Genomic DNA, 22,532 nt, shown 5'->3' with positions numbered 1-22,532 from the left:
AAAAGACAATACAATAAGAATATTTGGCACAGAACTAGGCCAAAGAAGAGCTCAATTAATGTTATTTACCTAGCTAAAATATAAACTATATTTTATGTAACTATGTTATGTAACATTAGATACTCCTACATTTATCTTACCTCAATCAAATATACAATAGTGTACTGAATGGAGAAAAATATTCTATAAAAATTATTGATTAAATATATAAACAAAATCATATATATAAAGTTATAATCCTATACTATTTGCATCAATTTTTGTTTTGGGTTGGACAGCAGCTGACCTTTTTTAAATTTAATTTTATATATTTAAGGTGTATATGATAATTTGGTATACATACACATAATGAAACTATTACAACAGTCAAGCTAATTAACCTATCTTCTCACCATTAATTCTGTATGTGTGAGTAGGTGTGTGTGTATGTGTGTGCATGCACACAGAGATCACTCAGCAAATTTCTGAGAGTCAATACAGTATCACTAACTATAGTTCATATAATGTGCATTAGATCGAGACTTATTCATCCCACATAACTCCAAGTTTGTGCCCTTTGACCAACATGGACAGCAACTGATCTTGAAACTTAAGTCAAAAATGAGAAAACTGAACACAAATTTCCCTGATTGTTTGTTATGTCTTAACAAAGAATGGTCACGGGAAGAAAAAGCTGCTTAGAATAGAGGGAGGGAACTGATTCCACTGTGACACAGAGTGATAGGACTTCATCCAAATCCAGATTCCCTCAGCAAATTCTGAGCAGCTTCTTTCTTGAGTTCAACTGAAATATCCCTAGGCATATGGAGAGAATCTAACCTTCTAATCTAACTTTCTGACAGTTCATCTGACTCATTATTTTGCACGTAACCTATTGTTACATCTTCCTGTCTCCAGAGACACTCTTCCTTCTGATAGATACTTAAAGCTTTTATTGAAAAGAATTCATTCTAGTTCATTACACTGTAGATTAACTAGTGACTTTTGAACCTGGATTCTCAAGGGAATCTTCTGTTTGTTCACTTAATTGATCCCTCCACAGCTGTTGCATCGTACATGGATATAACTATTGCTATTTTTGTAAATGTAAAATTTAGTGGGAGACCTTGTCTCCCTGTTCAAAAAAGCTAGAATAGTGATTTCCCAGAGTGCAGAGAGCTCTTATATGTTAAGAACTCACTTAACCAGAATACATGAAGATTTTTCCTATTGAGAGAATGAAACTGTATATTTGGAATTTTTGTCTTTTAAATTTCTTAAGAGAAAAGGTGACTGGGAATTAATGGGTATGAGTTCCTGAGGAGAACTTAAAGAATTTTTGTGAGAGCTAGTGTGGGGGTATACAGAAAAAAATGTGATAAGCCCTACACTTAATACTTTCTAGTCATTATTCCTGTCAAGCTTTGAGTCATACTAAGGACGTTGGTTAAAGCATGCTCAGAAGCCATGAAAGACCATAAGAGAGGTAAATATAATTAAGTTGGTTTTAACATATATTCACCATCTGGGAACTAATAGAATAAAATTTGGGTGCTAAGTAACATTGACAATACTCTAGAATAATCAATAGTAATTTTGAGATATTACCTTGTTCTATGGTAAGTGACATGACTTTCTGTAAGATCTTTGAATACCATTCATGGGAGGTACATAGGCTAATAACAGAAACAGATGATTTATAGAGGATACAGTCAAGTCACCTATGAAAGATATGAGGAAGCCCGTTATCTCAATCCAATAAAAATGTCTCCTCCAATATTCTATAACACAAAGTTTTAATCTCCAGGCTGAGAATATAACCTTCTTTCATGTGCTTTATGTTTTACAACACGTCGGTCCCCATGTGTGTAAACACATTAAGTTAGTGGTCAATCAACACATTAAGACATTTATATGCTATTATGTGCTATTGTTCAATGGTGACATTGGGATATGAAGAAATATTAAATACTGACAGAAAAAAAGTAAGAAAAATTTTAGGGCCCAAATCATAGCCTGGGGTAATGAGTACTCAGTCAGATATCAATTGAAGGCATTTGAAACCTATATCAAAAGTAAGAGATGGAATTAGGTAGATAGGATGGAAAGACAGCTGGGGTCCAGAGACTTGACCATTTGGTATCCTGTGATCAGGATCTGAGTGACTCTGTATTCCTTGGGATAGTGCCTTGTAGCAGATAGCAAGAGCCAGAGACTGTTGTACTTCCCTGTAATATTATCTGAAAACCAGGGGAGAGCTATACAGTGCAAAAGCACATGGTCCATCCCTCACTGGGAAGGGAAAAAGCATGTTTCCTTAGACTCAAGGGAAATACACTTCAAGGCTATTTCTCAGAAATATTTTCCAACAACCAGGTGAAAACCATTCTTGCAAAAAAACTAATTGGAGTCTTCTGGGAGCATCCTGTTCCATTTAAATAAAGAGAGAAATCAGGAGCCCTAGAGACAATGAATACAGATGGGAAATGTTTGGTTAGCTATAATGTGATTAATTTTAGATTGTTGAAGAGCAATTGTCTTCCTACTATTGCCTCTAATTCTGGTACAAATAGTTAACTAACTGAAATAGTTAACTGTGGTTAGGGAAGCAGAGGTGGCATCATATAAAAGATTATCTCTTCCAAAAAAAAGGTGGGGGTCAGGGAGCACAAAAGCAAGGAGAAGTCAATTATCCATGTCCTCTCCATTTGTCCAATCATGATAAGCTTATACTTGAGTAAAGTAAACAAATTAAAAGGCATTATTTTGAAATATTTAGAAGCTAAGTCTCTGAAGTCAAACCACTTGTTTCCATATCCCTACTTTACCCTAGGTGGATCGGATGATACCCCAGATGGTACCTTAGGTGATACCTAGAACTTATGAGCCTCAAGTTCCTCATCTATAAAATGTAGATTATAATACGACATAACTCAGAGAGTTGCTGTGAAGATTAATTGCGATAAACCACATAAAACATTTAGCACAATATCTGTCACTTAGTAAATGTTCTAGAAATGTTAGCTGTTATCCTAGCAAGATTTGAAAATTAATTTGAAGAGAGAAAAATGGATTTCCATACCCAGAAGCATCTCTTGTATTATTGAATTTCATCATCAGAAGTCTATTTTTCAATTAAAAATATCTCTAGAATTGATAGTTCAAAATTATTGCCAGCTTTAGAAAGCTTAGCATTGATCCATTTTCTAATTCTACAGTAACAAGAAGGTTATAACCACATTTACTTAAGTATTTAACCTTTCATATAGCAAATTGTTTACTTACTAGGTTTTCCAAAAAGAATGGTAGAGACCCTGGGACAGAAAAAAAGTGGACTACTTACTGAAGAAGCTGGAGAACACATTAGAGTTTGAAAATCTGGAGACCAGAAAAATAGACTCCTGAAATTTTCTTCTCACATCCACATAATTAAATAGATACATATAATTGGTATTCAGGAGCAAATTCATTTTCCTGTCATTAATAAGCCAGCCAGTAATAATCTATGTTATATTATATATATCATATATATTAATATAATGATAACTTACAACTTCTCAACCTCAAAATTAGGGGATTGAACAAAATGCCAACAATATCAGCTGCATTTAAGCTGTTCATAATCCACAGGTAATAATATATAAAGGGGACTGGTATCCATCAATCTAAAGTTTTATTTATCTTGTTTTTAAGAAAGAAGTAAGGGGATGCCTGAGTAGCTGAGTGGTTGAGCGTCTGCCTTCCACTCAGGGCATGATCCCAGACTGAGATCGAGTCCCACATCAGGCTGCCTGCATGGAGCCTGCTCTCCCTCTGCCTGTTTCTCTGCCTCTTTCTCTGTGTCTCTCATGAATAAATAAATAAATTCTTTTTAAATATAGAGAGAGAAAGAAGAAAGAAGAAAGAAAGAAAGAAAGAAAGAAAGAAAGAAAGAAAGAAAGAAAGAAAGAAGAAAGAAGAAGAAAGAAAGAAAGAAAGAAAGAAAGAAAGAAAGAAAGAAAGAAAGGGAAAAAGTGTGGAAGGATAGGCAAAATAAGTGAAGGGGAGTGGGAGATAAGGCTTCCAGTTATGGAATGAATAAATCATGGGAACAAAAGACACAGCATAAGGAATATAGTCAACAATCATGCTGTATGGTAACAGATGTTAGCTACACTTGTGGTGAGCATAGCAGAATATATAAAGAAGTTGAATTACCGTGTTGTACTTCTAAAACTAATGTAACATTGTGTGTCAGATATACTGAAAAAAATTTTTAAAGAGAAGGAAAGAGTAGGGCACCTGGGTGGTCAGTCAGTTAAGCGTCCAACTCTTGATTTCCACGCAGGTCATGATCTTGGGGTTGTGGGATCAAGCCCCGCACCTAGCTCCACACTGAGCGTGGAGCCTGCTTCTTGGTATTCTCTCTGTCCCTCTCTCCCTCCTTTCCCTCTCTCTCCCACTCTAAAAAAAAGAAGAAGGAAGGAAGGAAGGAAGGAAGGAAGGAAGGAAGGAAGGAAGGAAGGAGGGAGGGAGGGAGGGAGGGAGGGAGGGAGAGAGGGAGGGAGGGAGGGAGGGAGGGAAGGAAGGAAGGAAGGAAGGAAGGAAGGAAGGAGGGAGGGAGGGAGGGAGGGAGGGAGGGAGGAGACACAGGAGAACACAAATAGAATGTGGAAAAGATGGATATAGGGTACTTTGAATACAGTTATTCTGAAATGGTACAAGTTTTTGAAAAGTCAGTCAGTCAAGACCAGCCCAGAAGAGAATTTGAAGGTTATGTGCAGTTGGGGAGTAAGTTCAAATAAAAAAGAGGTGGATAAATTAGAAATATCGTCAGCATGCTATTCTACAAATCGCAAAGAGTAAATGACAAATACTAAATGGACTTGGAAAGAAGAGAACATACAGTATATTACTGCCAGTAAGAACCCTATTAATTAGTAGACTTGCCAAGGAAACACTACTCATGAGATTCCAGAAATCTTCATAATATCAAGCTGGTACAAATCTCTCCAAGACTTTATGGGAGTCTTGGAGAGATATTAAGAAGGTTGCAGTGAGGAAAAGAGTAGAAAGGGATCCAAAGTTCATCTAATCAAAGAGGAAAAGACATCAAGCACCATGTGAGAAACAACTCCTGTTAAGGTAAAAAGAAGAAAGAGCAAAAATATTCAGCCTTTATTTAATATTAATAATATCCCTAAAGCTATGCTAAGAACTTTGTGTTTAATCTTACTTAATCCTTACCACAACTCAATGAAGAAAAAGGTGTAAATATCTGCATTTTTTATGTATGATGAAACTGAAGGAAGTGGAGTACTTCAGAACCTTTGTTTGCACCCTAATCTGACTGATTCTCAAATCCTAACCCTTCACCACTACCATTTAGAAAATAACCCTGGCAACTGTATTGTGTTTATCCAGGAATTAAGTTTCCAGCAGCCTCAATCAACCTCCTAGTGGAGAATTAGAGGTATGGGTGTCAGGAGCTAGAATGGACCCTATGGAATTCAATCCTTTAGCCCCTCATTTCCACAAAATGATTCTGCATATTAATCCAAAATAATGCAAAAAATATTGTCTGATTTAATCTTTGGCATAAGTAAACAGGCCAGGAGTCAGTTCAGGGGATGTACTGGTAAAAATGATCTTTTTACCTTATGTCAAGATAAGGTCTTTTGTCAGACATCATATCTGATGTCAAAAACAGTTTTCATGGGTTTTGAGACCTATTATCAAAGATAAGCAATAACTAGAAATGGATGAATGATGTTTCAGTTAAAGTATAATCAGTAAATTATTTTCATGTATAAAATGCTTGGTCCTACTTATTTACCGAAGAACATTTATTAAACTCCTGCTTAGTACCAAACACATTCCTGGACACGCCATTGAGCATAGTGAACAAAACAAACATGACCTTCATGGCCTTGTAGTCTAGTAAGGGGACAGAGATTAACAAGTTAAAAAGAAAATAATTACAAAGAGTAAAGTGGTGCATTACTAAAAGCCCCAAATTCATGTTTGTTTAGAGAGCACTAAGATTTCCTCTTGAAGAGGGTATAGTGTCAGTGAGACCTAAAAAAATATATATGGAAAACAGACACATGAAGTTGGCAGAACTGAAAAAGGCCACTAAAAATGGGACGTGCTTAATGAGATATAAAGTAGAAAAAGCTGAAATGGGAGAAATATGCAGAGCAATGCATACAGCATGTGGGAATTTGCAGGCCATAGTAGAGAATTTGAGTTTCATTCCAAGTTCAGACAGAAGTCATTAAAGTGTTTGAAATAGAAAATGATAGCTAACAAAATAGCACCCTCATTGTTATGTAGATGATGCTTTGTTTTGTTTTGTTTTCCAGTTTTGAAAGTGAAAAGTTTATCAAGGCAGTAGTTATTTTAAATGATCATATTTGCCTAAGGAGGAAGGCAAATATGTCTTTGCTCAGGAAAGACAGACTAATAGAGAAGCTTGAAGAGGAGCTTTAGGAACTTCACATCTATCATTATAACCAATTCTATTTACATTCCACTGAAAAAAGTTTTGTAGTATTCATGACCAGAAGGCTTATCACCAATAATTCTAAAACCTTGTATATAATAATAAAAACAATAGAATCCCTTATACTGTGTTTATTACATGCCAATTTTCCAAGTGGTTTAAATGTATTAGCTCATTAGTTCCTTTTAACAAACCTATGAAATAAGTTCAATTATTCTCCACAGTGTACATATGAAGAAATTGAAGCACAAAGATTAATGTTTATTTATTAATTTATTTTTTGAAAGCGAGAGAAAGACAGGGAAAGAGAGTATGTGAGGCACCAAGGGAGGGGCAGAGAGAGAATCCTAAGCAAACTCCATACCCAGCCCTGAGCTGATGTGGGGCTATCTCACAACACTGAGATCATTACCTGAGCCAAAATCAAGAGTCAGACACTTAACCAACTGAGCCACCAAAGCACCCCAAAGTGCAGAGATTAAGAATTTGCCTAAAGTCATATGCTGAATGAATCATAATTTGAACCCAGAAAATCAAGCTTCAGAGTCCATACCCAAACCAATGTAGTTATACTGTTCTTCTGCTACCATTATATGATTCGTGATAGTGTTTCTGTGACTGTTTTTGTTTTCTACATAGCTGATTTCATCTGAAAGAGGTTCATTCCTAGGGGTTTTGTTTGTTTGCTTGCTTGCTTATTTTTTGCAGGAGGTGGGGGAGTTGGTTGTTTTTCTAATCTAGAAGTCTTTATGCCAGAGACATCATTGATATAATGGTAAGAATGCTTAATGCCAGCATTCTGGTCACACTCCTGTCTGAATCTCAGAGTAGCACAAGCCACCAAAGCAATCATAGTGTCAAATAAAATAATATTGGTTTGCCTGGCATCCTCGCTCTACCCACGTTTTCAAACCATTTGAACTCTACTCATGTCCAATTTCTGTCTCATTTTTACCAACAGAATATGCAAAAGTCAGAGGTCGGTGACAAAAAAGTAAACAGTACTAACAACATTTATCCTGGTAGGACTGACAGATTACTCGAATCTACAGATTCTGCTTTTTGTCTTTTTGTTCATCACCTATCTGCTGAGTGTAATTGGAAACTTAACCATCATCACCCTCACATTTGTAGATTCTTGTCTGAAAACTCCTATGTACTTCTTTCTCCGGAATTTCTCATATCTAGAAGTCTCTGTTACCACTGTCTGTATTCTGATATATCTGTATACCCTTGATTAACAATACAGTTACCTATAATCCTTGTGCCACTGAATTATTTTTTGTTATTGTCTTGGGTGTGACTGAAATTTGCCTCCTCACATCCATGTCCTATAACCGCTATGTGGCCATCTGCAAACCCCTGCATTACATGACCATCATGAACAACAGGGTCTGCATCAACTTTCTTATTGGATGTTATATGTTAGCTCTGCTCATCGTCCTCCCACCCTATATCATGGGCTTCAAGCTTGAGTTTTGTGACTCCAACATCATAGATCACTTTGGCTGTGATGCTGCTCCCATCCTGAAGATTACCTGCTCAGACACAGAGTTTATCGAGCGATTTGTCTTGGTCCTGGCTGTGTTGACACTCATTTTCACCTTGGTGTGTGTAATTCTGTCCTACACATACATCATCAGGACCATTCTCAGATTTCCTTCTGTCCAGCAAAGGAAAAAGGCTTTTTCTACTTGTTCTTCCCATATAATTGTGGTTTCTATTACTTATGGAAGCTGCATCTTTATCTATATCAAACCTCATGCAAAAGAAGGGGTTGCTATTAATAAGGTGGTGTCAGTGCTTACCACCTCAGTTGCCCCAGTGATGAATCCCTTTATTTATACTCTGAGGAACAAGCAAGTAGTACAAGCTTTCAAAGAATCAAAAGGGCTGCATCTATCTCAAAGAATTAAAGGACTAGTGATTTAAAAGATCAACATGTAAAAAAAAAAAAAACTCCACATACCCACTTTTAACAGTCTTATTGAGATAGAATTTAACCACTAGAGAAATCTTCAATTTTAAGTCTACTACTGAATAAATTCTAGAAAAGTAATAGAGTTTCACAACCACCACCACGATCCAGTTTCAGCACACTTCCATCAATCCAAAGAGTTCCCTGATGACCACTGTCAGTCAATCATCACTTCTAATCCCTGGTGCTACCACTAATCTGTTTTCTGTCTATAAAATTGCCTTTTCTGGACACTCTATATAAATGGAAACATATAAAAAAAAATAAATAAATGGAAACATATATTACGTAGTATTTTATTATCTATCTTCCTTCATTTAGCATAATGTTTTTAAGGTTCATCCCTGTTGTAGCGCTTCTCACTATTCCTTTTTCGAGTAAATAGTTTTCCATTATATGGATATACCACATGTGTACTTATTCACTTACTAATTGATGGAGATTCAAATTGTTTCCATGTCACTATGAGGCAAAAGTTTTCATTTCTTTGTACCTACAAGTGGAATTGTTGAGTTATCTGGTATCGACCAAGCTGTTTTCCAAATTTCTGCCATTTCATATTTCCACCAGTAATTCCTTCATAGCAAGGTATGAAGGGTCCAAATTCTTCACACAATCACAAATGCTTGATTTTGACTTTTGTTTATTATGGCTATTTTTAGAGATATGTAGAAGCACCTGATTGTAAGGTTTTTTTAATATTTTATTTATTCATGAGAGACACAGAGAGAAAGGCAGAGACACAGGCAGAGGGAGAAGCAGGCTCCCTGCAGGGAGCCCGATGCAGGACCCAATTCCAGGGCCCTGGGATCATGCCGGGAGCGGAAGGCAGACGCTCAACCACTGAGCCACCCAGGTGCCCCCTGATTGTAAGTTTAATTTGCATTTATCTCAAGACAAATGATATTGAGTTTCAGATGCTTATTATCCATTTCTATATCTTCTTTAATGAAATTTCTATTCAAATCATTTGCCCATTTTTTTAATTCGGTTGCTTATCTTCTTAATTGAATTGTATATATTGTGATACAGGTCCTTTATCAGATGTATGATTTGTAAACATTTTCTCCCAGTCAGTGGCTTGATTGTTGGCTGTTATTCATTTTCTAAAAGAGACTCTAGAGGATTCCTGGGTGGCTCAGTGGTTTAACATCTGCCGTCAGCCCATGGCTTGGTCCTGGAGGCCCGGGATCAGGTCCCAAGTTGGGCTCCCATCATGGAGCCTGCTTCTCGCTCTGCCTGTGTCTTTCCTCTGTGTGTGTGTGTGTGTGTCTCTCATGGATAAATAAACAAAATCTTTTTATTTTTTTTTTTACAAAATCTTTTTTTAAAAATTTTTTTTAAAGGGGGACTTTCAAAACTGCTAAATTTTTAATTTTGATGAAGTCTATTTTTTCTATTTTTTTAAAATTTTTTTATTTATGATAGTCACACAGAGAGAGAGAGAGAGAGGCAGAGACACAGGCAGAGGGAGAAGCAGGCTCCACACACCGGGAGCCCGACGTGGGACTCAATCCCGGTTCTCCAGGATCGTGCCCTGGGCCAAAGGCAGGCGCCAAACCACTGCGCCACCCAGGGATCCCTATTTTTTCGATTTTTTATTAATAAATATGCTTTTAGTGTCATATCTAAGAAATGTTTTCTTAATTTCTCTTTCTTCAGTCTCATTGTTAGTGTATAGAAATGCCACTGACAACAACAACAACAAAAAAAAGAAATGCCACTGACTTCTGGGCATTGATTTTGTATCCTACCACACTGCCAAATTCCTAAATGAGTTCTAGCAATTTTCAGTGGAGTCTTTTGGGTTTTCTATGTAGAGTATCATGTCATTGGGGAAGACGGAGAGTTTGACTTCTTCTTTGCCAATTGCACCCAAAAGCATAAGATACCTAGGAATAACCTAACCAAAGAGGTAAAGGATCTATACCCTAAAAACGATAGAACACTTTTGAAAGAACTTGAGGAAGACACAAAGATATGGAAAAATATTCCATGCTCATGGATTGGCAGAATTAATATTGTGAAAATGTCAATGTTACCTAGGGCAATTTACATGTTTAATGCAATCCCTATCAAAATACCATGGACTTTCTTCAGATAGTTGGAACAAATTATTTTAAGATTTGTATGGAATCAGAAAAGATCTCGAATAGCCAGGGGAATTTTAAAGAAGAAAACCATAGCTGGAGGCATCACAATGCCAGATTTCAGGTTGTACTACAAAGCTGTGGTCACCAAGACAGTGTGGTACTGGCACAAAAACAGACACATAGATCAATGGAACAGAATAGAGAACCCAGAAATGGACTCTCAACTTTATGGTCAACTAATATTCGATAAAGGAGGAAAGACTATCCACTGGAAGAAAGAGTCTCTTCAGTAAATGGTGCTGGGAAAATTGGACATCCACATGCAGAGGAATGAAACTAGACCACTCTCTTTCACCATACACAAAGATAAACTCAAAATGGATGAAAGATCTAAATGTGAGACAAGATTCCATCAAAATCCTAGAGGAGAACACAGGCAACACCCTTTTTGAACTTGGCCACAGTAACTTCTTGCAAGATATATCCACGAAGGCAAAAGAAACAAAAGAAAAAATGAACTATTGGGACTTCATCAAGATAAGAAGCTTTTGCACAGTAAAGGATACAGTCAACAAAACTAAAAGACAACCTACAGAATGGGAGAAGATATTCTCAAATGACGTATCAGATAAAGGGCCAGTTTCCAAGATCTATAAAGAACTTATTAAACTCAACACCAAAGAAACAAACAATCCAATCATGAAATGGGCAAAAAACATGAACAGAAATCTCACAGAGGAAGACATAGACATGGTCAACAAGCACGTGAGAAAATGCTCTGCATCACTTGCCATCTGGGAAATACAAATCAAAACTACAATGAGATCCCACCTCACACCAGTGAGAATGGGGAAAATTAACAAGGCAGGAAACCACAAATGTTGGAGAGGATGCGGAGAAAAGGGAACCCTCTTACACTGTTGGTGGGAATGCGAACTGGTGCAGCCACTCTGGAAAACTGTGTGGAGGTTCCTCAAAGAGTTAAAAATAGACCTGCCCTATGACCCAGCAATTGCACTGTTGGGGATTTACCCCAAAGATTCAGATGCAATGAAACGCCGGGACACCTGCACCCCGATGTTTATAGCAGCAATGTCCACAGTAGCCAAACTGTGGAAGGAGCCTCGGTGTCCATCGAAAGATGAATGGATAAAGAAGATGAGCACTGGGTGTTTTTCTGTATGTTGGTAAATTGAACACCAATAAAAATTAATTTATAAAAAAAAGGAATAAAAAAAGATGAATGGATAAAGAAGATGTGGTTTATGTATATAATGGAATATTACTCAGCCATTAAAAAGACAAACACCCACCATTTGCTTCGACGTGGATGGAACTGGAGGATATTATGCTGAGTGAAATAAGTCAATTAGAGAAGGACAAAAATTATATGGTCTTGTTCATTTGGGGATATAAAAATAGTGAAAGGGAATAAAAGGGAAAGGAGAAAAAATAAGTGGGAAATATCAGAAAGGGAGACAGAACATGAAAGACTCCTAACTCTGGGAAACGAACTAGGGGTGGTGGAAGGGGAGGTGGGTGGGGGGTGGGGGTTACTGGGTGGCAGGCACTGAGGGGGGCACTTGACGGGATGAGCACTGGGTGTTATTCTGTATGTTGACAAATTGAACACCAAAAAAATAAAAAAATTTAAAAAATGAAATGTTTTCTTAACTTATATTTCTCCTAATGTTTCTTAGCTCTTATATTAGGTCTTTGATCCATTTTTGAGTTAATTTTTGTATATGGCATGAGATACGAATCTAAGCTAATTTTGCTCAATTATCCAATTATTCTAGCACTATCTATTGAAGATTATCCTTTTCTCTACTCACTTGTCTTGGTATCTTATTGAAAATTAATTGATCATAAATGCAAGGGGTTATTTCTATACTCTCAGCCCTCTTTAATTGGTATGTATACCAGTACTACACTGCCTTGATTACTGTGACTTTATAGTAAGTTTTGAAATTAGATAGTGTAAAACCTCCAACTGTGTTCTTTTTCAAAAGAATTTTGGTAATGCCAAGTTCTTTGAATTTACATATACATTTTAGGAATCTTATCATCATTTTAGATTTCAGTTCTTATACTTTACCATCTTGTTTCTTTTCAACTTAGATAAATTAAGAAAAACCTTTAGAAATATATCATTACATGTCATTACAACACTTTAATTATTATCCTCAGAGCCAAGAATAGTCATTTCTAGGAATGTAACTTAGGGAAACTCTTGCATATATACACCAGGTTACAGGAATAAAAATATTTATATTACTGTTCATAGTAGTGAAAAACTAGAAACACAACACATGTCCATCAGTCAACAACAAATAGATTACTAAAGTTGTCATATTCATATTCATACATTGGAATACTGTAGTCTTTGAACTACATTTACCATTATGTTTATGAGATTCATTCATGTGGTTATTGCTAAAGTAAGACAAAGAAGAAAGTATAAAACAATTCCATCCATAGAAACGTATTTTTAAGATAAACTAGACAATATAATTAATATTGCATTTACTAACGGTAAATCTACAATGAAAAATAAGAAAATGGTCATGGAAATAGGAGTGTACTAGAGATGAGGAGAAAGGTAAGTGTGATGCAGAGAGGTAAGTGGGACTTTTCTAAGGTTATGGCAATGATCCATTTCAGAACCTAAATTGTAGTTACATTGGGTGCTAGCTTTACAATTGTCTTTTTAAAACTGCAAAAATATTTCATGCATGCTTTATTTAAGAATAAATAGCTAAAATAATAATTGATTTGGAGATAAAACCATAAATTTTTTGACTTTCAAATAATCAAAAGAGTCAAATAATTCAAAAAACCAAACTATATGCACATTAATTTGAATAATTGAATGAAATAATTTTCTAAGAATACATAATTTATTAAAATTGACCAGGGAGGCAGAGAAAAATGTAAGCTGAATTCCATGGAAGAAATAGAGAAAGTTGAGAAAGAGGTATCATTCCAAATGCAACAGGCCTGCTGAGATAACTTCAGAGATAAATTCCTTCAAGCTTTAAAGAGTGAATAAGTAGTTACTAAGTTCTTCTAGATAATTCTGAGGCAGAACACTTTCACAATGATTATGGATCCTTGAATCAAAATGGCTTTTCTTGGCCAATGAACACATGAAAAGATGTTCAACATCACTAATCAGAGAAATGCAAATCAAAAGCACAAAGAAACATCACCTTATACCTATTAGAATAACTAAATCAAAAAGACAAGAAATAGTAAGTGTTGACAAGGATGTGGAGAAAAAGAAATCTTCATACAGTGTTGGTAGGAATGTAAATTGGTACAGCCACTGTGAAAAACAGCATGGAAGTTCCTCAAAAAATTATGAATAGAAATATTAAATAATTCAATAATATCAAGTAATTCAATAACTCCACTATGGGGTATTTACCCAAAGAAAACAACAACAACAAAACTAATTCTAGGAGATATGTGTACCCCCTTTGTTTATTTCAGTATTATTTACAGTAGCCAAGATATGGAAACAACCTAAGTGTTCATCCATAGACAAATGCAAACGGATAAAGATGAGGTGGTATATGTATATATTATGTATGTGTATATATATATATATATATATATATATATATATATATACACATATGCAATGGAATATTACAGATCCACTAAAAAGAATGAGATCATGCCATTTGAGACAATATGGATGGATCTTGAGGGTATTATGCTAAGTGAAATAAGTTGACTAAGAAAGATAAATGCTGTATGATTTCACTCATAAGTGAAATCTAAAAAATAAATAAACAATGAATGAATAAACAAACAAAGCACAGGATCAGATCCTTAAATACAGAAGACAAAGTGATCATTGCCAGAGTGAGGGAAGGGACTGGGCAAAATGGGCAAAGGGAAGTGGGAGATACAGGCTTCCAGCTATAGCATAAATGAATAACTCATGGGGATCAAAGGCACAGCATAAGGAATATAGTCAATGATATTGAAATAGTGATGTATCATGACAGATGGTAGGTGAGTTGTGGTGAACATAGCAAAATGTATAAACCTGTCAAATGTTGTACACCTGAAGCTAATGTGACATTGTATGTCAATTATACTTAAATAAGTAAATAAACAAATAACTATTTAAAATACACTGTGGCTTCCATCTCGTATATCTTTTTAAAAATTAAATTAAAAATAAGCTTTTTTGGATCTTGGGGATGTAGTTTTTACATAAGTTTCTTATTTACTGAAACTATATCTGTAAATTACATATTAGTAGATTCAAGTTTTATTCTTCTCTCTCTAGCATCAACTACAGAATGTTCTCAGACATTTCATTTGGCTCTACTTATAAGTGATATCTCACTGGAAGTACTTACGCAGTATGTTGAGAAGTCTATACTGTTTAACTTTCCAATGTAATCTCTATGCCTAACCAATACATTAACTCCAACCACAAGATTTAGGTATTTCTACAGTGCAGCTATACTCAAAGGCATGCTCTTAAACCCAGAGCTCCATGGTACCAGTGCTTTGTACAATGTTCCAGAGTCTGTAAGGGACAATGAAGGAAGGAGGCAATACCTTTACAACTCCCCCTAACCATACGCCACTATCTACCACACAAACACAAACCACACTTAACTCAAAGGAACCTGGAAGACCTTTTTTCACACTGATTCAAATCCAGAAACACTAATGGAAAAGAGTGATGAGGTTTAAATACATGTTTTAAACTTTTTTAAAACCTTTGTGTGGTGGAGGCAAGGCAAGATGCCGGAGGAGCAGGGTCCTCCACCCACCGGGTCCCCCCAACTTAGCTGGATAACTTTCAAACCATCCTAAACACCTACAAATCACCTGACATTTAAAGAGAGAACAGCAAGATGCTGCAGAGAGAAGGGTTTTGGCTCTAACAAGGTAGGAAGACAGAAAAACATAAACAAGAATCCAGTGGGGGAGGAGCCCGCGAGGAGCCTGGCAAGGGGGGCGGGAGCCTAGAGACAGGAGAGCCCCGCCCCGGAGAGGCGGGATCCTTCCAGGGCGGAAAGGCGCTCAGCAGGGACTCCGGCAGGACCGCAGGAGGGGCAGTGAGGCCTCCGGTCTCCCGGGGTCACTAACGGAGGAGGGGTGCCCGGGGAGAGTGCACCACAGCCTGTGGGCCGAGCTCGGGGAAGGGCTGGAGCGCCCACTGGGCGGGGCCCCGGGGAGAAGGGGGCTCCGGGCGGAGGGCGCTGTGCCCTGCTGTCTTCAGGAGCCGAGACCTGGGAGCGTGATTCCAGCAGCACAGGCCCCGGAGCCCAGGGTGCCAGGGAAAACAGCCCCTGATCCTGCGCTCCCCCAAGACAGGCAGGGGCGGGGAGGGCACAGGACAGCCAGGAAGCTTCTGTCCCAGGCACCCCAGGCTGTGCAGGTCAGGGCCCCCCGCCCCGGCAACACCTAGGCCAGTGGGGACTGGGAGCTAGGGTAGTTACTGTGGGAGTTGACTCCAGAGCTGGGGACCTGGCCGCAGTCAGTGTTGTTCCTCCTGGAGTCACCTGGTGCTTCGAGAGGCGGGGCCACCAGGGAGCAGAGGCATCATCTCATGGGGTCAACAGCTGATGCCCGGCACCTGGCAGGAGGCAGGGCAGCTCCCCCAGGTGCACACACCTGACAATCAGCACAGCAGGCCCCTCCCACAGAAGACCAGCTGGAAGCACAGGGAAGAGCAAGTTCTGGGCCAAGACGCTGGAAAGCTCCATGAGAAGTCAAGGGATTTACAGTATACAGAACTAGAGGATACCCCTCCTTTGTTTTTTTCTTTTTTCCTTTTTCCAGTACACCTCATTTTTATATCGCACTATAAATTTCCAATTATTTTTTCTCTTTTCCCACCTTAACTACAATATTTTACCACCTCTTCATTTTTAAGTTTCTTCCTTTTTCACATTCATACTTCTAGAATTACAAGTCCTAGCTATATTTTGCAATTCTAGATTCCCATCAACATACTCAACTTAATTTTGGGACATATAAGACTTTTTGTTTTGTTTGTTATCTGTTCTTTATTTTCTCTGCCTCGTTTTGTTCTATAATGAGGGAAGTCGATACCTTCTAAAACCAAACCAGCATGCACCCAGACCCAAGTGGTATACCGTGCTGGTTCATTCTGTGAGATTACATTGTCTCCTCATTCCCATTCTGCCTGCCTATTTTATATTGTTCACGTTTTTGCAGTCAGTGGTGGGGCTTTCTACAAGTATTTCTGGTTTATATAAATTTGGGACTGAACATCTTCTAACATACAGAATTTAATATACTAAGAACAAGAGGGTCACCCTCTAGGACACCTCAGGTACACTACGTTCTCCCTCAACTACAACTTCGTCACCACCAACATCTCCGACTCCCCCCATTTTTCTCTCCTCCTTTTTTTGATGTTCCTTTTTTCTCCTATTTACTTTTGCTTTTTTCTCTGTCTTTTTTTTCTTCTTTTATCTGATTCTTTGCCTTTTCTTTTTGACTACTTTCTTTTAAAATTTGTTTTTCACTTTAGTACTTCTTTTGTTTTATTTCATTCTAATCATTATTTGCAACTTCTGGTCTCTGACCCCATCAGAATCATCTAGGGTGAAATTTACTTAGGTTGTGGTTAGTATTCTTCATGCACCTGCTCATACAGCCACTCTGCACTGGGCAAAATGACTAGAAAAAAGAACACACCACAAAAGAAAAAATCAGAAACAGTACTCTCTCTTCCACAGAGTTACAGAATTTGGATTACAATTCGATGTCAGAAAGACAATTCAGAAGCACAATTATAAACCTACTGGTGGCTCTGAAAAAAAAGCATAAAAGATTCAAGAGACTTCATGAATGCAGAAGTTAGATCTACTCAGGCAAAAATGAAAAATCAATTAAATGAGATGCAATCCAAACTGGAGGTCCTAATGATGAGGGTTAATGAGGTGGAAGAAACAGTGAGTGACAAAGAAGACAAGTTGATGGCAAGGAAGGAAGATGAGGAAAAAAGAGAAAGACCATGAGAAAAGGTTAAGGAAAATGATAACCTCAGAATTAAAATCTATGTATATTGGGGTTCCAGAGAGGGCCAAGAGACACAGAGGGCCAGAAAGCATATTTTAACAAATCACAGCTGAGAAGGTCCCTAATTTGGGGAGAGAAACAGGCATTCATATCCAGGAGATAAAGACGTCCCTGATAAAATCAATAAAAACTGATCAACACCTCGACATTTAATAGTGAAACTTGAAAATTCCAACATAAAAAGAAGATCATTAAAGCAGCAAGAGACAATAAATCTCTAACTTTTATGGGGAAAAATTATTAGATTAATAGGAGACCTCTCCACAGAGACCTGGCAGGCCAGAAAGGGCTGGCAGGATCTATTCAGGGTACTAAAGGAGAAAAACATGCAGCCAAGAATACTTTATCCAACAAGGCTCTCATTCAGAATAGAAAGAGAGATAAAGAGCTTCCAAGAGAGGCAGAAAACTGAAAGAATATGTGACCACCAAACCAGCTCTCCAAGTAATATTAAGGGGGACCCTGTAAAAGAAAGAGGAAGCCCAAAAAAATAATCCACAAAAACAGTAACTGAATAGGTATTATGATGACACTAAATTCATATCTTTCAATAGTAACCCAGAACATGAATGGGCTTAATGATTCCATCAAAAGGTGCACGGTTTCAGACTGGATAAAACAGCAAGACCCATCTATTTTCTGTCTACAAGAGACTCATTTTAGACCTAAGGACACCTACAGCCTGAAAATGAAAGGTTGGAGAACCATTTACCATTCAAATAGTCCTCCCAAGGAAAGCTGGGGTATCAATCCTCATATCAGATAAATTAAAGTTTATCCCAAAGGCTGTATTAAGAGATGAAAAAGGAAATGATATCATACTTAAAGGATCTATCCAACAAGAAGACCTAACAATCATGAATATTTATGCCCCTAATGTGGGAACTGCCAAGTATATCAATCAATTAATATTCAAAGTAAAGACATACTTAGATAATAATACCCTTATACTGGGAGACTTCAACACGGTGCTTTCTGTAAATGACAGATATTCTAAGCACAATCTCTCCATAACAATAGCTTTAAATGATACACTAGACCAGATGGATTTCACAGACATTTACAGAACTTTACATCCAAACACAACTGAATACACATTCTTCTCAAGTGCACATGGAACTTTCTCCAGAATAGACCACATAATGTGTCACAAATCAGGTCTTAACCAATACCAAACATTGGGATTGTCCCCTGCATATTTTCAGACCATAATGTTTTGAAACTTGAGCTCAATCACAAGGAGTAATATGGAAGAAACTCAAACACGTGGAGGTTAAACAGCATTCTGCTGAAAGAGGAATGGATCAACCAGGAAATTAGAGAAGAATTAAAAAGATTCATGGAAACTAATGAGAAAGAAGATACAACCATCCTAAATCTATGGGATAGAGCAAAAGCAGTCCCGAGGGGGAAATTCGTGGCAATACAAGTATGTCTCAAAAAATGGAAAAAAAAAAAACTCAAATACGCAGGCTGATCTTGAACCTAAAGGACCTGGAGAAAGAACAGCAAATAAAACCTACACCAAGCAGAAAAGGAGAGTTAATAAAGATCCGAGCAGAACTCAATGCAATAGAGACCAGAAGATCTGTGGAACAGATCAACAAAACCAGGAGTTGGTTCTTTGAAAGAAGATAGAAAAACCATTAGCCAGCCTTATTAAAAACAAAAGAGAATAGACTCCAATTAATAAAAAAAGACTCAAATTAATAAAATCACAATTGAAAAAGGAGAGATCACCACCAATATAAAGGAAATACAAACGATTTTAAAAACATATTATGAGCAGCTATACACCTATAAATTAGGCAATCTAAAGAAATGGACACATTTCTGGAAAACCACAAAATACAAAAACTGGAACACGAAGAAATAAACAGGCCAATAGCCAGGGATGAAATTGAAGCAGTCATCAAAAACCTCCCAAAACACAAAAGTCCAGGACCAGATAACTTCCCAGGGGGAATTCTATCAAACGTTTAAAGAAGAAACCATACCTATTCTACTATAGCTATTGTGAAAGATATAGAAAGGGATAGAATACTTACAAACTCGTTCTATGAGGCCAGCATCACCTTAATTCCAAATCCAGACAAAGACCCCACCAAAAAGGAGCATTTTAGACCAAAACCCCTGATAAACACAGATGCAAAAATTCTCAACAAGATACTACCCAATAGGATCCAATAATCCATTAAGAAGATTATTCAGTTCTGTCTCCCTTTCTGATATTTCCCAACATTTCTTTTCCCTTCCTTTATACAGAACATAAAGACTCCTAACTCTGGGAAACGAACTAGGGGTGGTGGAAGGGGAGGAGGGCGGGGGGTGGAGGGGAATGGGTGACGGGCACTGAGGCGGACACTTGACAGGATGAGCACTGGGTGTTTCTCTGTATGTTGGTAAATTGAACACCAATAAAAATTAATTTAAAAAATAAAATAAAAAAATAAATTAAATTTAAAAAAAGAAGATTATTCACCATTACCAAGTGAGATTTATCCCTGGATGCAAGGCTGGTTCAACACTTGTAAAGCAATAAAAGTGATAGATCATATCAGCAAGAGAAAAAACAAGAACCATATGATCCTCTCAACAGATGCAGAGAAAGTACTTGACAAAATACAGCATCCATTCCTGATCAAAACTCTTCAGAGTGTAGGGATGGAGGGGACATTCCTCAGAATCTTAAATCCATCTACAGGAACTGGAGAGTATTGTGCTGAAGTAAGTCAATCAGAGAAGGACAAACATTATATGGTTTCATCCATTCGGGGAATATGAAATATGGTGAAAGGGAATAGAGAGGAAAGGAGAGAAAATGAGTGGGAAATATCAGGGAGGGTGACAGAACATGAGAGACACCTAAATCTGGGAAACAAAAAAGGGGTGGTGGAAAGGAGGGTGGGCGGGAAGATAAGGTGACTGCGTGACAGGCATTGAGGGGGGCACTAGACGTCATCTGGATGTTATGCTATATGTTGGCAAATCGAACTCCATAAAAAAAAATATACCAAAAAAAAAGCCATCTACAAAAGCCCACAACAAATATTCTCAATGGGGAATCACTGAGAACCTTTCCCCTAAGATCAGAAACACAACAGGTATGTCCACTCTCACCACTGCTATTCAACATAGTACTGGAAGTCCTAGCCTCAGCGATCAGGCAACAAAAGAAATAAAAGGCATTCAAATAGGCAAAGAAGAAGTCAAAGTCTTCCTCTTCGCAGAAGACATGATACTGTACGTAGAAAACCCAAAAGACTCCAGCCCAAGATTGCTAGAACTCATACAGCAATTTGCAAGTGTGGCAGGATACAAAATCAATGCCCAGAAGTCAGTGGCACTTCTATACACTAACAATGAGGCTGAAATAAGAGAAATTATGGAGTCAATCCCATTTACAGTTGCACCCAAAAGCATAAGATACCTAGGAATAATCATTTGGTTAGGAATACCTAACCAAAGAGGTAAAGGATCTATACCCTAAACTACAGAACACTTCTTTTTTTAATTTCTTTTTGTTGGAGTTCAAATGGCCAACATATAGAAAAACACAAAGTGCTCATCCCATCAAGTGCCCCCCTCAGTTCCCGTCACTCGGTCACCCCAACTCCCCACCCACTTCCCTTTCCACCACCCCTAGCTCATTTCCCAGAGTTAGGGGGCCCTCATGTCCTGTCTCCTTTTCTGATATTTCCCATTCATTCTCTCTCCTTTCCCCTTTATTCTCTTTCATTGTTTATTATATTCCCCAAGTGAATGAGAACATACACTGTTTGTCCTTCTCTGATTGACTTACTTCACTCAGCATAATACCCTCCAGTTCCATCCACATGGAAGCAAATGATGGGTATTTGTCATTTCTAATGGCTGAGGAATATTCCATTGTATACAGAAACCACATCTTCATTATCCATTCATCTTTCGATGGACACCGAGGCTCCTTCCACAGTTTGGCTATTGTAAACATTGCTGCTAGAAACATCGGGGTGCAGGTGTCCTGGGGTTTCCCTGCATCAATTACAGAACAATTCTGAAAGAAATTGGAGGGAGGGGCATGATGGCGGAAGAGTAGGGTCCCCAAATCACCTGTCCCCACCAAATTACCTAGATAACCTTCAAATCATCCTGAAAATCTACGAATTCGGCCTGAGATTTAAAGAGAGAACAGCTGGGATGCTACAGTGAGAAGAGTTCGCGCTTCTATCAAGGTAGTAAGACGGGGGAAAAGAAATAAAGAAACAAAAGGCATCCAAGGGGAAGGGGCCCGCGAGGAGCCCGGCTGAGGCTGGGGCGAGTGTCCCCAGGACAGGAAAGCCTGGTCGCACAGAAGCAGGAGCTACACCAACCTTCCCGGGTGGAAAGGGGCTCGCAGGGAGTTAGAGCAGGACCCCAGGAGGGCGGGGATGCCCTCAGGCTCCCTGGGACACTAACAGACACCTGTGCCCCGGGGAGAGTGCACCGAGCTCCCTAAAGGGCTGCAGCGCGCACGGCGGGACCCAGGAGCAGCTCGGAGGGGCTCGGGCGGCGGCTCCCTGGAGAGGGGGCTGCGAGGCCGGGAGCACGAATCCAACAGCGCAGGCCCCGGAGCACAGGGCGCCGGGGGGACACAGCCGAGGATCCGGCCTCCCCGCGGGACACGCAGAGGCCGGGAGGGCCCAGGACAACAAGGACGCTCCTGCCCGGAGCTGAGCAGATCAGCGGCCACGCCCCGGAGCATCCAGGCCCCTGCAGACTGAGAGCCCCGGTTACTGCGGGGGCTGAATCTAGGGCTCCAGACCTGCCGCCAACACTGCAGTTGTTCCTCCTGGGGCCTCACAGGGAAAACAACCACCATTGAGCCCTGCACCAGGCAGGGGGCTGAGCAGCTCCCCGAAGTGCTAACACCTAAAAATCAGCACAACAGGCC

At 38.6% G+C, this 22,532-nt stretch overlaps 1 pseudogene; it reads left to right on the top strand.

The window, feature by feature from the left end:
- Positions 1 to 7,392: 7,392 nt before the first annotated feature.
- Positions 7,393 to 8,395, top strand: LOC121488818 (annotated as a pseudogene).
- Positions 8,396 to 22,532: the final 14,137 nt, after the last annotated feature.

This window comes from Vulpes lagopus, chromosome 4, assembly GCF_018345385.1.
Source record: "Vulpes lagopus strain Blue_001 chromosome 4, ASM1834538v1, whole genome shotgun sequence".
Taxonomy (NCBI): Eukaryota; Metazoa; Chordata; class Mammalia; order Carnivora; family Canidae; genus Vulpes; species Vulpes lagopus.
The sequence above is the reverse complement of the archived record's forward strand: the minus strand, read 5'-3'. Positions and strand labels throughout refer to the sequence as shown.